General features: G+C 43.7%; 1 long non-coding RNA gene across 1 annotated transcript; it reads right to left on the bottom strand.

Annotated features, from left to right (window-relative positions):
- Positions 1 to 2,586: 2,586 nt before the first annotated feature.
- LOC137430577 (uncharacterized) lies at positions 2,587 to 15,531 on the bottom strand. Its single transcript, XR_010985104.2, has 3 exons — positions 15,289 to 15,531; positions 14,824 to 14,864; positions 2,587 to 3,294 (listed from the first exon to the last, which is right to left on the bottom strand). It is a non-coding gene; the product is annotated as an uncharacterized LOC137430577 (long non-coding RNA).
- Between the last annotated feature and the right edge of the window lie 2,003 nt (positions 15,532 to 17,534).

Genomic DNA, 17,534 nt, shown 5'->3' with positions numbered 1-17,534 from the left:
TATACAATGAAAAAATATATATATTTAAATAAAATATATTTGTATTTTTATAAAATACTAGCCAAAAGCACCCGGCTTTGCCCGGGTTCTTTTTGAATGAATTTACTACTATAATTCAGCTTTTAATCGCGGCCGGAGAAGATTGACGACTATAATTCAGCTCAGCTTTTCATTGCGAAATGGGCCCTGCCCGGCCGAAGCGCCTCGCCACCTAGCCTATAACCTTCCCGGGGCCCGTCCCGACATTTTTGGTTCTTTTTTAAAATGAATTTACTACTATAATTCAGCTTTTACTCGCGGCCGTGGAAGATTGACTACTATAATTCAGCTCAGATTTTAATTGTGAAATGGGCCCAGCCCGGCCGAGGTGGGCCTCGACCGGCCTCGCCACCTAGCCTATAACCTTCGTGGGGGCCCGTCTCGACATTTTTGGTTCTTTTTTTAAATGAATTTACTACTATAATTCAGCTTTTACTCGCGGCTGTGGAAGATTGACTACTATAATTCAGCTCAGCTTTTAATTGCGAAATGGGCCCAGCCCGGCCGAGGCGGCCTCGACCGGCCTCACCACCCAGCCAATAACCTTCCGGGGCCCGTCCCGACATTTTTAGTTCTTTTTGAATGAATTTACTACTATAATTCAGCTTTTACTCGTGGCCGTAGAAGATTGACTACGATAATTCAGCTCAGCTTTTAATTGTGAAATGGGCCCAGCCCGGCCGAGGCGGCCTCGACCGGCCTCACCACCCAGCCTATAACCTTCCCGGGGCCCGTCCCAACATTTTAAGTTCTTTTTGAATGAATTTACTACTATAATTCAGCTTTTACTCGAGGCCGTAGAAGATTGACTACTATAATTCAGCTCAGCTTTTAATTGTGAAATGGGCCCAGCCTGGCCGAGATGGGCCTCGACCGGCCTCGCCACCTAGCCTATAACCTTCCCGGGGCCCGTCCCGATATTTTTTTTCAGAGGTTTCCTCCTATCTTTCACCGTTCAGGAGATTAGCGTGTGCAAACAAACAAACAAACAAACAAAAACTTTATTTTATATAAATTAACAGAAGATAGATAAGAAGAAGAAGAAGAAGAAGAAGAAAATATATAGAAGATGGAAGCAGAAGATTTAAAAAAAATTTATCCAAAAATAAAAGTATCCAATCATGAGAAATTAAATCATATTGAGGGCAGCATCCACCAAGAGGTGTCTTCGTACAGCTCTTCAGATTGCCTTTCCGCTAAGTTCCGGCATACCTTTTGACCCTTCCAGCCATTAGATGACCAAAAGAGCCTAAAAATCTCATTTCCATGTGAAGGCCTCCGAGTCTCAAGACAATAGATTTTAAGTCACTGTCACTGGACTCTGATTCTATTATCATCAAGGTCTTCCACCACAGTGGTTGGTCAAATGTAATCACTGGAGTGATGTTGTAATGTTTGTGTTGTTGATGTTGTAATCACTGGTTTTCCATTCAACTCGGAGATGATGATTTTTTCACCAAAATGTTCCAGTAATTTACGTTTCATGTGTTTGAAGCTGTATGGCTTCTTGCTTCTCCATCTTCTGATCAGGTCTGCAATGGTTATCTGTTCTTCATCATTTTCCTCTAAGTACTTGGTAACCATAATAAATGCTTCATACCGTTCTCTTTCTTCTGGTCTACCAAGCTTTCTTTTCTTGGTACTGTCAACTGCACCAGAGGAATATTGTTGTGGAAGCTGCTTTCCAGTCCTAAAGTTGACGCTGCAACTCTGATGGTAAACCGCATCAGCTGCAAAAAGTCCTGAGCATAAGCAATCCTACCTGCAACTAACTTTGACCAGTCATCTTTCCTTTCCTCACACGTACGTAAGACAGTATTTTCGAAAGTTTCAGTTCTAACAGGGATGACGTCAAACCCACATTTTCTTCCTTCATATTTAGTTGGTTGACCACAGAACAAGCAATGTTTTTGAAACTGAACTGCGGGCTCTCTGAGCGAAGAACACAAATTGAAGGCGGTTCCTGTAGACGAGACGGATTTCTGAGAAATGTGAATGTTAGGTGAATTTTTGGGTAGAAGTTGGAAACCTCACTTTTTAACATAATTAGGGTATGCTGAATTCGATTAACCAGGTTCTCAAGCCGAATTTTGAGTTTTTGACCCTCTAATTAGCATAAACAAAATGGCCGCCAAATTGCCATTTTTGGACAATTTCTTTGAACAAGCATTTATATATCATGTATATACATGCAGCTCTTTTACTTTAACTTTACAACTTTTACCCCAAAATGCACCGAGAAGCTTATACATGGCCTTTTTTCATAAAGCCGTCTAGTCTATATTATGGTTGGCGACATATTGAAAGAGACATTCAAACTGATATTGAAATTGGACACCATATAATGGGAAATGGTTTCAATAAGACAATGTTTGATACAACCATTTATTCTAAAATTAAGTATACATGGCCATGAAGCACAAACATTCAGGAATGTCACACATGTAGTTTTGCCAAACTACATCAAATTCATACAAGGGGTCTGATCATAACTCTGTTGCTGACAGGCACACATTGGTGTGCACCTCAACTCTGAATAGTGACATTTGCAGCGTCGAGTCTTGCATTGCTTCTGGTATGCACAACAAATTATCTCGAGGCAACTTTCTGGGATTGGACTCAGTGACATCAGAATAGGCTCTAGTCCTGAATCACCACGTTTCCATCCCATTTCCACAGGTGCAGGAAGGTCGGGTATGACACAATGAGCATTTCTCCATACCATGGCTTGATAGTGTACTCGCATCAAATGGAAATGAAGAGCATCACTTGTCGGTGACATTGCTTCTTACTATCACGGTGACTATCTGATTTACCAGGCTTGGAGAACAACATATGTCGTGCTGAATCAACAGAGGAACCCTCAAAATTCTCAAAATTCGGCTTGGGAACCGGGTTAATTGAATTCAGCATACGCTAATTAAGTTAAAAAGTGAGGTTCCCAACTTTTACCCAAAAATACACCTAGAAGCTTATACATGGCCTTTTTCCATAAATCCGTCTAGTGTACTGTGCATTGCTCTTTCCTGCTCGCTGGCAATACTTTGTGGATTAATAAAAACCCTCCTGCATTCCTGGTGCACACACAAACCTCTTTTAGTCCTTACACTGCTTCCTCGTGCCACACTTGAATTATTAATACCCTCACTTCCCTTTTCTCTTAGAATAACGGTCTTCTGGCCATCTTCAAAAATCTTGTTGCAGAAAACGCACTTGTCCATGTTCATCTGTAACACTACTCAGCCTTCAGATACTCTGCAATAGAATAGAAACAAGAGAGAGCAATCAGAGATTGCAGACACTCGCCAGGATGTATTTTCAGTGGTTTTTAAAGCTTTTGTGTTAAAACAAATATGGCGGCCGAACCACGTGACCGATGACGTCATCTTTTGTTTTTCTAAACGAATTTATTCCTAGATTATGCTCAACAAATTTCATCTTGATAGGATGAAGTTATGTACTTGTCAAATTATGACGTCATAATGGAGGCACCTATGGCATCATCATTAATATATGTTATTCCACATGGAGTGTTCTTTACAATGAGACATGTCTCAATTTTTTCTATTCAGCGCTTTCGGAGATTTCGAGGTGCAAAGTTTTTCGGTTTTTCCAAGATGGCGGCCGAACCACGTGATATATGACGTCATAATTATCATTAAAAAAATTCTACTAGTGGAGCTCCACCCGTAGTGAAAATTTCCTGTCAATTGGACCAACGGTTGCAGAGAAAATCATATTTATTCTGTGCGGACAAACAAACAAACGGACTCAAATGCAATACCCTCTCCTTGCCAAGGGTAACAATGCACATAATATAGCACTTTCCTATAAATGTGGTTTTTTTTTTTTTTTTTGTTTTTTTTGTATACAAGATCGAGGCTCGTGAAAGAGCTAACATTAATCACACCAAAAGACAAACCGACACACAAAACACAAAAAACAAGGGGAGCGGCAGACAAGATGGGGAGAGAGGGGGAAGGACACAAAAGAGAGGGGGAAGAGGGGGAAGGACACAAACACTTGCTGCAGTTAGCGGTGTCGACAGCTAATTTTCGTATTTCATATAAATGTATGCATATAATTAATCCAAAATGTTTTACTCGTATGCATACACTAACCCTAAAAATTTGAGCCTCCTGGCCACCGCTAAACTCTTGTTATAATATAATATGCTCTTGTCAATGTTCATCCGTCACACCACAAACCCCTTAGATGCGGTACTCTGCAACATAATCGAAAACATGCACATAGTTAAATAGCGGTTTCATACAATGAGGATAGCTAATTTGAATTTTTGCATAATTGTATCCATATAATTAAGCCAGAAATGTGCTAATCATATCCAATGACCATGAAAAGCTGCTCTGGAGACTTTAATTACCATGATTGGATGCTTGAATACAAAGTTATTGCAGAAAATCGATTTTTCTTTTATAATGGTGGCATCTAATTTGCATACTTCATTGAATTGTATGCATATAATTGATCTAGAAATGAACTTTTCATGATCATAAACCCTGAAAACATGGGTCTAAACACTTAATTTGCTCTGATTGGATGCTTAGATACAAAGTTACTGTGGAAATTCTGTATTTTTTTTCAATTGTGGCAGCTAATTTGCACGTTATGGAAATTTGACGCCTTTCCACCAAATATATTTTGGTATACTTTTAGTATGGTGTTATACTGTTATAGGGACATTTCTGAAATGCATAGCAGTGAAAAAATTATGTTGCAGTTAGTGGTGGGTTGAGCCATAAAATTTGTTGCATTGACTGGACTGACCTACTATATAAGAGAGATCTGTCTGTGTGTCTGTCTGTGTGTCTGTCTGTCTGTCTGTGTCGCCATTTTTCTCAGAGTTGGCTGAACTGATCTTCGTCAAATTTTCAGAGGTTCATCAGTGAGTGCCTGGGAGTGTTTTCGGCAAAAAAAATTATGAAAAAAAAGTTCGTTTTTTTTTGGAGTAAAGAACAAAACCAAAAAAAAATCGCTCGATAGTGCCGAAGCCTTTTCCAATTAATGACAGTTATATACAAGTACACATTCGCATAAATAAATACAAAACAATCACCAGACATTTAAATACAAATCAATCAAACAATTCCAGAATTCTACGAATTTGCTAGTACAGCTTCTTCTTCTTCCTGATCGGCATCACACTTAACTCAGAAACGTGAGCCACATTCACCCACCAGCATATATATGAACCCCCTTCCTCTCCTGCCTCCCCCACCTCCCCGCCATTTCCCCCCTCCCCCTCGTCAGTCCGTCAGCCCATCAGTCCTTCTGTCCATCAGTCCGTAAACACTTGAAACTTCTTCACCGAAACCGCTGATGGGATTGCTACTAAATTTGGCACAAATTATATTTGTTGTGTTGTGACTAAAGTTTGTCCACGGGATTTAAAAAATATCTGGGTCTAAGGGGGTCTACCGGGATCAAAGTGGGTCCAGGTTTGACCCCCCAAAATAAGTATTTGCTCTCTTTTCTGAAACTACACACATAATTTTGATGAAACTTGAGCACAACCATCACCACCCATGCGGTACCAAAGTTTGATCAAGGCATAAAAAAAAATTGGGGTCTTAGGAGGTATACAGTCGCGGCCAAAAATATTGGCACCCTTGCACTTTTTCCAAATAACTCACACAATAAGTTGAAATTGACAAAAGTATTTGGTCTCCACAATTATTTATTTCACTGTTAATATTATAGAACCTTTGTTTTTGATTCAGAACTTAATATATCCTTTTAAATCAGAAAATAAAAAGAAATGGCATTGACAAAATTATTGACACCCGAGACTCAATATTTGGTAGCACAGCCTTTGGACAAAATAACTGCAGTCAAGCGCTTCCAATAGTCATGAATGAGCTTCCTACACCTCTCTACTGGCAGTTCGGCCCACTCTTCCTGTGCAAACTTTTCCAGTTCTCCCAGATTTGAAGGGTGCCTTCTCCCAACTGCTGTTTTCAGATTTCCGCACAGGTGTTGAATGGGATTTAGATCTGGACCCATTGCTGGCCACTTCAGAACAGTCCAGCGTTTTGTCTTGAACCATTCCTGGGTGTTTTATGAAGTGTGTTTGGGGTCATTGTCCTGCTGCAAGACCCATGACCTTCGACGGAGACCCAGCTTTCTGACACTGGGTTGAACATTGTGCTCCAAAATACCTTGGTAATCTCCTCATTTCATGATGTCATGCACACATTCAAGGCACCCAGTGCCAGAGGCAGCACAGCAACCGCAAAACATCACTGAACCTCCTCCATGTTTGTCTGTAGGGAAAGTGTTATTTTCTTTGAAGGCTTCATTTTGTTTTCTGGAAACAAAGATTTTTTTATTTTTTTTGTATACAAGATCGAGGCTCGTGAAAGAGCTAACATTAATCACACAAAAAGTCAAACCGACACTTATAGGTAGACATAAAAAATAAGGGGAGTGGTAGACAAGATGGAGAAAGAGGGGGAAGGACACAAACACAACATTTGAGAGCAGGGACATCGGGAGAAATGTGGGAGGGGGAAGGCTTGGGGGGAGGTGGGAGATGTATAAAACATATGAACACTGCAAGGACTTCCAGGAAAGAAGTTGGAATTTCCAAAAAAAAAAAAGTATCTGGGGTGAATTAGCGGGTGTAGAAAAGATCAAGGTTTTGGATGGGGGAAGATAAGAGATGGTGGTGAACAGCTGTTTTAAAGACCTAGAGGAAGGAGTGGGGTTGAAGGGAGTGGGGGAGTTTGTTCTAGAGGCGGGAGAAAAGGGGAATGAAAGAGTGAACGTGAGCAGAGAGCCTAGATTTTGGCAGTTTAACCATAAGAGGGTTGCAGGCAGATCATGTGCGACCTGAAGGAATATTGGGGGGACAGAGTACAGAGAGAGCTGGGGGAGCAAGGCCGGAGAGGAGTCGGTAGAAGACAGAGAGACCACCAACCTGCCTGCGGTGAGTGACTGAAAGGCCCTCGCAGTTAACTTCATCACAGGCGATTCCAATGATTCTGAAAGCTTTGGTTTCAACAGCGTGAAGCCGAGCTAGGTGTGAGGCAGGAGCACCAGCCCAGAGGGGGGAACAGTATTCCATTGAGCTGCGGATGAAAGCCTTGTATGTGGTGAGGAGCTCAGGTGTGCCAAGAAAGTACTTCGCACGACGGAGGATGCCCAGTCGGCGACTGCCTTTGGAGGCCAGCTTGGAAATGTGGTTTTCCCAAGAAAGATCATGGCAGATAGTGAGACCCAAAAGCTTGAGCGACAGAACTTCTTGGAGGGGATTGTTGAGAAAGGAGATGGGAGGGTTTTCCAGTCGGTCCTTTCGGAGAGACATTGTAAGAGTGTGAGATTTGTCAGGATTGAAAGACATGTTCCACTTGTTTGACTAGTCTGTGATTTTGTCCAGGTCTGCAGAGAGTGAGGAGGCTGCAGACTGCCGATCTGAGGGATGAGGAATGGAGCGGCAGATAGTGGAGTCATCAGCAAAGAGATAGAGAGGATTTTCCAGAGAGTCGAAGAGATCATTGATGAAGCCCAGAAATAGCACAGGGCCCAGAACACTACCTTGGGGAACTCCAGCCAGAACAGGAAGGGGAGATGAGAGAAATCCATTCAGGGCCACACGTTGCCTACGACCAGAGAGGAAGTCCGCAAGCCATATGAGTGGAGATTTCCATGGATACCATAGGAGGAGAGTTTGGCGAGCAGAGCTGGGTGCCAGACCGTGTCGAAGGCACGTGATATGTCAAGTGAGACAGCTCTGATTTCCTGTTTGGCATTGAGGACCTCCATCCATTGTTGAGACAGCAGAAGCAACACGTCCAGAGTAGAATGACCTGGTCTGAATCCAAATTGATGATCAGAGATCAAGCCATTGGAGAAGAGGAAATATTTCATATCCGAAGCAATGATGGATTCCATGACTTTGCTGATAATTGGAAGCAGGCTGATTGGTCTGTAGTTGCAAGGATCTGTTTTTGCACCTTTTTGTGTAAAGCAGTAATGTTTGCTGATTTCCAAGATGCTGGCAGATGACCTTGAGCAAAAGAGAGGGTGAAAAGAACAGAGAGGGTGAGATAGAGCGGCAGAGCAGGATTTTAGGACCCGTGGGCTGATGCCGTCTGGTCCAGTTGCAGAATCAGAGTCGAGGTTTGACAAAAACTTCTCCACCTTGTCAGGAGAGAAGGACACAGAGTCCAGGAGCAGTTGGGTTCGACTGGGAAAGGTGGGAAGAGAGAGAGATGGGTTTGGGACACAAGATTTTGAGGCAAACACAGAGTTGAGGCATTCGGCTTTGTCACGAGCGGTGTCAACTGTGTAGCCATTTGAGGTAAGGGAGGGGATGGAGGGGGAACAAACACCAGAAACGGCTTTGACCAGACGCCACCAGGATTTGGAGGAAGGAGACAGGTTTGAGAGTTCAATCTTGAGTGTGGAGAGATAGTGCTTCCTGGCACTCCTGAGGGTAGACGCACACTTGTTCCGAGCTTGGTGGAAGGAACTGAGATTGCCTTCAGTTGGATTTGCCTTCCAAGAGGCAAAGGCAAGTTGTTTCAGGGCAACTGCCTCACCACAAGATTCAGTGTACCATGGACGGGAGGAAGGGTAAGACAACTGAAGACGAGATGGGATAAATCTGTGCATGAGAGAGAGCAGTTTGCTTTGGAAGAATTCCTAGGAAGAATTTATGTCAGAGGCAGTAGAGATGGGAGACCAGTCCAGATGATTGATGGCTGCTTGCAGACCGTGCCAGTCAGCCTGAGTGAAATGCCAGACTCGTCGCCGCTGAGGAGGCTCTCTGAGAATGGCCAGAGAGATGTCCACTTTAACAAGCACATGATCAGAAGAACCGATTGGAGCAGAAGAAGAGCAGCAGACATTTGCAGGGAAGTTAGTCATAACCAAGTCCAGAAGAGAAGATACTCCATTGACTGAGATCCGGGTCGGGAAATTTACAGATTGTGTCAGTCCCAATGAGTCGCAGAAGTCCTTTGCTGAGGTGCCATGGCTGGTGAGAGATGAACCCACACCCAGCCAGCTGGCATAATGACAGTTGAAGTCGCCACATACAGTCACGTGAAAAAGTTAGTACACCCCATGTAGTTTTGACTTTTTCAACATATTTCAACATTCAGCTATTTGATCTTCATTTCAACAATATTGACAGATAAAGGTGATATAATATAACAAATATCATGAAACATTTACATTTTGTAGTCCATTGTATTATTTAAATAAACAGTAATGCAAATTTCGCGTGTGGAAAAAGTAAGTACACCCTTGGCTCTAATAGGTGGTATTGCCCCCTTTGGCAGAAACAACCTCAAGGAGGCGTTTGTTATAACTGTCTACCAGTCTCTGACATCGACTGGGATAAATTTTTGCCCACTCCTCCATGCAGAATTCTTTCAGCTGTGCGATGTTTGAGGGGTTTCTTGCATGCACAGCTCGTTTCAAATCCCCCCACAACATCTCGATGGGATTTAGATCCGGGCTTTGACTTGGCCATTCCAGAACCCTCCATTTCTTTCTTTTCAGCCATTCCTTGGTCGATTTACTGGTATGTTTAGGGTCATTGTCATGTTGCAAGGTCCACCTTCGGTTGAGCTTCACGTTTCCGACAGATGGCCTCACATTATCCTCAAGCACCCTCTGGTACAATGAAGAATTCATAGTGGATTCTTTGATGGTGAGCTGCCCAGGCCCTGATGCAGCAAAGCTGCCCCAAACCATAATATTTCCACCACCATGCTTTACAGTTGGTATCAGGTTCTTGTGGTCAAATGCTGTCTTTGGTTTTCGCCAAACATGTCTTCTGGTACTGTGGCCAAATAGCTCTACCTTTGACTCATCTGTCCAGAGCACATTGTTCCAGAAGTGCTGGTCTTTGCCGAGGTGTTCATTGGCAAACTTTAGTCTTGCCCTGATGTTCTTTCTGGACAGCAAAGGTTTCCTCCTGGCACACCTCCCATGTAGATCAAACTTGTGCAGCCTCTTTCTTATGGTAGACTCGTGCACTTTGACATCAACAGTGGCAAGAGCTACCTGCAGGTCCCGTGATGACATTCTGGGTTCTTAGAGACTTCTTTCAGCATCTTGCGGGCTGCTCTCGGGCTGAACTTGCTGGGGCGGCCTGTCCTGAACAAGTTGGCAGTTGTTTGGAATCTTCTCCACTTGTAGATGATCTTCCGGACAGTTGAATGATTGATTTCAAATTGTTTGGAGATCTTTTTAAATCCCTTCCCAGACTCGTAAGCATCTATAAACTTCTTTCTGAAGGCCTCAGAGAGCTCTTTTGATCTAGGCATGGTGACGCCGCACACTTCAACAACAAAGAGCAAACCAACTAAATGTCTGAGGTTTAAATGAGACAGGTTCCTCCGGGATCCTCTCTGATGATGTTCTAATCATTTGCACCTGAGATGGTGCACCTGATTCTAATTTTAGGTATTTGAAGTAGTGATATATGTAGGGGTGTACTTACTTTTTCCACATGCGAAATTTGCATTTATGTTTATTTAAATTATACAATGGACTACAAAATGTAAATGTTTCATGATATTTGTTATATTATATCACCTTCATTTATAAATATTGTTGAAATGAAGATCAAATAGCTGAATGTTGAAATATGTTGAAAAAGTCAAAACTTTACATGGGGTGTACTTACTTTTTCACGTGACTGTATGAGGAAGAGAGAGTTTGGATGAGTTGATAGAAGTTGGTCCATGTTGTCCGACAGCGAAATGTAAATGGAGTCATCACTGTTTGGAGGAGGGTACAGAACACATATGAACAAAAGGTGGGAGCGGAGAGGAAGCCGTAGCCAGAGGTACTCCTGGGGGTGGGGTGGAGAGAGGGCAGTGCAAGGAGAGTGAGGAAGAGAGTTTTTGATAAAGATAGCCACCCCACCACCAGGACGAGGCTCAGGTCTATCATACCGGAGGAGGGAGTAACCAGGAAGAGATATTAAGGAATCAGAGACATCTTGAAGGAGGAAAGTTTATGTTTAGCAGATCAAGTCTGGATTGTCAGAAGCAACCTGAATGGAGAGATCAATCAGGTTTGAGCGAAGGCCCCGGATGTTTGAGGTCCATACTGTTAATGAGGAGAGAGGGGAGCATCGGGTGCAGGACAGGGGAGGAGAGGGGTAGGGTCAGATGAAGGGTGAGAGGGGGAGGTAGGAAGAGCAGTTGATAGTGTGGCAGAGATTACAGAAGAGTTACAAGAAAGGGAAGGATGAGGAGGACGAAAGGTTTGATGGTGATGGGATGAGGCACAGTGAGGGATTGTTTGAGGGGGGGGGGGCAGAGGAAGGTCGAAGGGTAGGGGAGGTGGAGGTATGAGATAGAAGGGAGACGAAGTGGGGAGGAGGCAGCTTTGAGAAGGAGGTGGGAGGAGGGAGAATTTGGGAGGGATGGTTGGGGGGTCGATTTGAAGGGGAGGGGTTGTGGGAGAGTTTTGAATGGGAGGGGCAAGGGAGGAGTTTAGGAGGGGAAGGGCAAGGGGGGAGTTTAGGAGGGGAGGGGCAAGGGGGAAGTTTAGGAGGGGAGGGGCAAGGGGGGAGATTTGGAGGGGAGGGGCAAGGGGGGAGATTTGGAGGGGAGAGGCAAGGGGGTAGTTTAGGAGGGGAGGGGCAAGGGTGGAGTTTAGGAGGGGAGGGGCAAGGGGGGAGTTTAGGAGGGGAGGGGCAAGGGGGGAGATTTGGAGGGGAGGGGCAAGGGGGGAGTTTAGAAAGTGGATTATTAATGAAAGATGAACATTTATAACAAATTGGGTTTGTTGTGATTTTCAAGTTAGCAATCCGTTTAAGACCGATGGAGGAGGGGTGGAATGAATGAGAATTTAGAGCATGTAGTGACATGTGGGAAGGAGTATGGATGGTTTTGAGGGAGTTCATGGGGGTTACGGATATGGTGTGAGAAATGGAGAAGGTGAAAGGATTTTGGAGTTTGCTGATGGAGCTGATTTGTTGATTTGTAATACTCAGTTCCAGAAAGAGGATAATAAGCTTGTTACATACACCTCAGGTGGGTCGACGACAACCGTTGACTACCTGATGGTGCGTCGGCGAGATTGGGGGCACCTCCGGGACACAAAGGTGATCCCGGGGGAGGAGGCTGTTTCACAGCACCACTTGGTTGTCTGCGACATAAGGGTGAAAGGTGCGAGGAGAGCTCGGCGGGTGAAGTACCAACCGAGAATGAAGGTGTGGAGGTTGAAAGAGGTGACAGTAAGGGAGGCATTAAAAGGGAGGCTGAGTAGGGTAGAGGATGATGTGGTTGAGCTTTAAAGTGGTTGGATGCCAATGAAAGCTAGTCTGTTGGGAACCGTTGGTGAGGTATGTGGATGGACAAAAGGACCACCGAGGCACTCGGAAACATGGTGGTGGGATGATGAATTTGGAAAGAGGATTGACGAGAAGAGGAAGAAGTTCAAGGAATGGCAGAAGGTGAAGGGTACGGGAGCAGAAACAGCAGAGCATGAAAGTTATAAGGCAGCCAAGAAGGCTGCAAAGAAAGAGGTAGCAAAGGCGCAGGAGGCATGTAGGAAAATGTTCGGAGAAAGCTTGGATTCGGAAGAGGGTCAGAGAGCAGTAATCAGGATTGCAAAGCAGATAGCGAAAGAGAAGTGTGATGTGATGGGGGTGAGTTGCTTGAAGGATGAAGTGGGACAAATCGTTGTGGACCCAGATGGAATTAAAGGAAGATGGAAAATATATATGGAAATGCTGTTGAATACAGAGAATGAATGGGATGGCAACATAGAGAGTAACCCAGTTTTAGGACCGGCAGAGAAGATAACTGAGAAGGAAGTTGAGGAAGCGATAAAAGCAATGAAGAGTAGAAAAGCGGGAGGGCCGACGGGAGTTGTGGGAGATATGTTGAAGGCAGCAGGAAGTTGGGGTGTGAAGAGAATGACAGAGATCTATAATCTGGCGGTGAAAGAAGGCCGCATTCCAGTGGATTGGGAACTGAGTACCCTCGTCCCTCTATACAAGGGGGAAAGGTGACCCTCTAGAGTGTGGCTCATACCGAGCGATAAAGTTATTGGAGCATGGAATGAAGGTATTGGAAAGGGTGTTGGAGAGGAGGATAAGGAAGAAAGTGAAGATCGACGAAATGCAGTTTCGATTGATGCCAGGAAGAGGAATGACATACGTGCTTTTTATTGTGAGGCAGTTGCAGGAGAAGTACATGGAGAAGAGGAAGAAGTTGTTTCTTGGGTTTGTTGATCTGGAGAAAGCATTCGATAGGGTTCCACGCAAAGTATTGGCATGGGCAATGAAGAAGTTAGGAGTGGAAGAATGGTTGATCAGAGTAGTGATGGCAATGTACAAAAGAGCGCGCACAGCTGTAAGGACGAAGGACAGGAATAGTGGTGAGTTTGAGGTGAAGGTGGGAGTGCATCAGGGGTCGGTACTAAGTCCACTACTATTTGTAGCTGTGATGGAGGTGCTGGCTCAGAACGTAAAGGAGGGTTTACCGTGGGAGTTGTTGTATGCAGATGATCTGGTGTTGATTGCGGAAAGTATGGATGGACTGAAGGAAAAGATGAACAAGTGGAAGGAATGTATGGAGACAAAAGGTCTGAAGGTGAATATCAGAAAGACGAAGGTGATGGCAAGTGGTAAAGCATGTGGTGAGGTGGAAAGAACTGGGAAGTGGCCCTGTGCTGTGTTGCGAAAGGGTGTCGGAGTGAACTTCATTCAATGTACAATGTGCGCTGAGTGGGTTCATCAAAAATGTAGTGGTCTGAGAGGGTCATTAACCAGTGTGGCAACTACATTCAAATGTAAGGTGTGCACAGGGGGAGCTGCAGATGGAGGAAATGTTGAGTTGGATCTTGGAGACGGCGTGAAACTGGAAGGTGTGAAAACATTTTGCTACCCCGGAGACATGCTGAATGGAGAAGGTGGATCAGACTCGGCAACGGTTGCTAGAGTGAGATGTGCATGGAAGAAGTTTCGGGAACTGAGTGGCGTGCTGATGAGGAGGGGAGTGTCGTTGAAGCTGAAGGGAAAGGTGCTGTTGAAAGTGGTTAGAAATCTTGCGCACGCCAACCCTTTTAGTCGCCTCTTACGACACGCAGGGATACGGTGTACCTATTCTAAACCGGGGTACACACCGGGACACGTTGACAGCAGCGACAATATAAAATTGTTTGCCAAGAACTTCAAAGAGAGAAAAGGAACTTTTAGAGAGAAATGGAACTTTTATCAGCAATGTCGTCTATCCTGAAGTTCTAAGCTGAAGAAGAGGTACACAATCATTCCATTTTTTTTGCTAAAGAAAAGCGTACAGTTGATATCACGATTTGAAACACGATGGAATAATACTTACCGATATGAACAGTGATGTGGCTTTTATTGAAATTCTAAAAATACTGTTTAGATTTTGATGATTTGCACGTGATATGATTTAACGGATGTTTATATAAATCGTTTAAATAATCATTTGTGCCTCCCAATTGAAGCCCAGCCCTTAGGGCGGGTACCATTGCTAGCGGGCGGGCGGGTACACGATCAATGGACTCCCCCAACATTCGCTGTGTTCACCGTGTGAATTACGCTGAGGTAATGTAGAACACGTATGATGCATTATGCCTATTTTACTGCAGGGGTTCCAGGAATACACACAAAAAAATTGTTGCGATCGGTGCAGCTGTTTTTGCGGTACCTGGGACAATAACGTTATGCGGGAGTCCAAACCTGAAAATGCTGGAGACCAAAGCTGAAATTGGAAAAACAATATCGCCTTTTTTACTCTGGGGTGTCCCAGGATTACCTACCCAAAATATCGTTGCGATCGTTTCAGCCATTTTTGCGGTACCTGGGAACAGACGGACGGACAGACAGACATTTGGTGAATTATAGTAAGATAAACGGTAACTTTCATCAAATTTTATTCCCGTTTTTTTTCAACTGAGTATAAAACCATGTAAGTGACTGTGAAAAATGAAATGAGATATCGAATTAGAGTTGTAATAAAACTGTGAGAGAGAGCAAGACACCGCTGGGCCTAACAAAAGAGGCCTCAAAGCTATGCGAGTCAACAAAATGGTGGATATTTGGTTTTTAAGCCCCTTCCAGACCCAGACATATATATATATATATATATATATATATATATATACATACATATATAAATATATATTTAATACAATACAATTTCAATACACAGCTAGGAAATGATGTACAGAGTGAACCGGTTGGCAGTGGCTAATTTTAGCAGTTTGCACAGACTCATTCAATACCTTGTTAAACTCCAGCGAACTCCAAGAGCAACCATTTTTATTCCGAAACTCAAGCAGGCCTCCAATCCTCCCTCCAATTCTCGTGGTGACGTGATGTCCTCATCCACACAGCACGTGATCCCATTTATCCAATGCGATTCACCAAAAGCACAATGAGGCCAGAGGCCACACTGGGGACTTGCGATCGAATCCCGGTTGGCCGTTGAATTAACACAAGGTGGGGTTGACTCAGCCTGTCATACTTTCGAGGTCGGCGAAATCAGTACCAGCTTACTGGGAATTCCATATCGAGGGCGGAGTAACGTCCCCCAAGTTTATAGCTCACAGATAGGTAGATTGCATACATGTGCTTTCTATCGCTAATGGCCAACAGAAGCGGCTACTGAATGAATAATCATAAACAGTATTGTTAGCAAGTATGAGATCAGAATATTCGTAAAACCAATGAAGCAAACAGAAGATAAGTGACAGTTTATCTACTTGCCTTCACACGTTAACTCTTTGGCCTGAATGCCAAGCGCTTCATCTGGTGGAAACCAAGCAGAGCTCATCACCCATCTTACACCATCCCTAACGTGAACCAAATACAGGAAAATCCTTGAGGAGAATCTGCTTCAAAGTGCAAAAGACATTGGACTGTGGTGAAGATTTACGTTCCAACAGGACAATGACCCGAAGCATACAGGTCAAAGCAACACTGGAATGGCTTCAGAACAAGAACGTGAACGTCCTTGAGTGGCCCAGCCAAAGCCCAGACTTGAATCTCATTGAGAATCTGTGGAATGACCTGAAGATTGTTGTTCACCGATGCTCCCCATCCAACTTCACAGAGCTTGAGCAAATCTGCAAGGAAGAATGGGAGAAACTCAGCAAATCCAAAAGTGCAAAACTGATACAGACATACCCAAGTAGACTCGAAGCTGTAACAACTGCCAAAAGTGCTTCGATCTGAATAGGGATTCGGATACGAGAATTATTTAATTTTAAGTGATTCTTCACCATTACGAGATCAGGCAAAAAGTGATATATAACATGATATTTCAAAAAATTGTGAACGCGTTATGACTAAACTTGGGGGATGAGTTGGTTAGGTGACAAGAACAAGCCAGTAAGATTCTGGTTCAGGTCCGGCCTATCAGTGGGATACAAAGCATAAACTGTTCAGCCTGGTGGAGGTATGCGCTGTACCGAGTGCCGTTCTAGTTACGAACGTTATTATTATTAGGTCACCTTGAACAAAATTCAGGGGAGCTTTTGCGATGGCGCGTTGTCCGTCCGTCCGTCAGTCCGTAAACACTTGAAACTTCTTCTCCGAAACCGCTGATGGGGTTGCTACTAAATTTGGCACAAATTATATTTGTTGTGTTGTGACTAAAGTTTGTTCACGGCATTAAAAAAATATCTGGGTCTAAGGGGGTTTACCGGGGGTCAAAATGGGTCCAGGTTTGACCCCCCAAAATAGGTATTTGCTTTCTTTTCTGAAACTACACACACAGTTTTGATGAAACTTGACCACAACCATCACCACCCATGCTGTACCAACGTTTGTTCACGACATTTCAAAAATCTGCCACTTTGGGAGTCTACGGGGGGTTGCCCCCCAAAATAGGTATTTGCTTTCTTCTCAGAAACTACACACACGATTGAGATGAAACTTGACCAGAACCTTCAAAACCTGTGATGTACCAAATTATGTTCATGACATTTAAAGAAATCTGCCCCTTTAGGGGTCTATGGGGGGGGGAGGGGAGTTCCCCCCAAAATAGGTATTTGCTTTATTCTCAGAAACTACACATGCAATTTCGATGAAACTTCACCACAACCTTAAACACCCATGATGTACCAATGTTTGTTCAAGGCATTACAAAAATTGGGGTCTTAGGAGGTATACAGTCGTCAGTCGCGGCCAAAAATATTGGCACCCTTGCACTTTTTTCAAATAACTCACAAAATAAGTTGAAATTGACAAAAGTATTTGGTCTCCACAATTCTTTATTTCACTGTTAATATTACAGAACCTTTGTGTTTGATTCAGAACTTAATATATCCTTTTAAATCAGAAAATAAAAAGAAATGGCATTGACAAAATTATTGACACCCTCGACTTAATATTTGGTAGCAAAGCCTTTGGACAAAATAACTGCAGTCAAGCGCTTCCTATAGTCATGAATGACTACACCTACACCTCTCTCTACCTCTCTACTGGCAGTTTGGCCCACTCTTCCTGTGCAAACTTTTCCAGTTCT

Source organism: Myxine glutinosa, chromosome 7, assembly GCF_964187855.1.
Source record: "Myxine glutinosa chromosome 7, kmMyxGlut1.1, whole genome shotgun sequence".
Classification (NCBI taxonomy): Eukaryota; Metazoa; Chordata; class Myxini; order Myxiniformes; family Myxinidae; genus Myxine; species Myxine glutinosa.
Note: the sequence above shows the minus strand (reverse complement) of the source record. Positions and strands in the feature narration are given on the sequence as shown.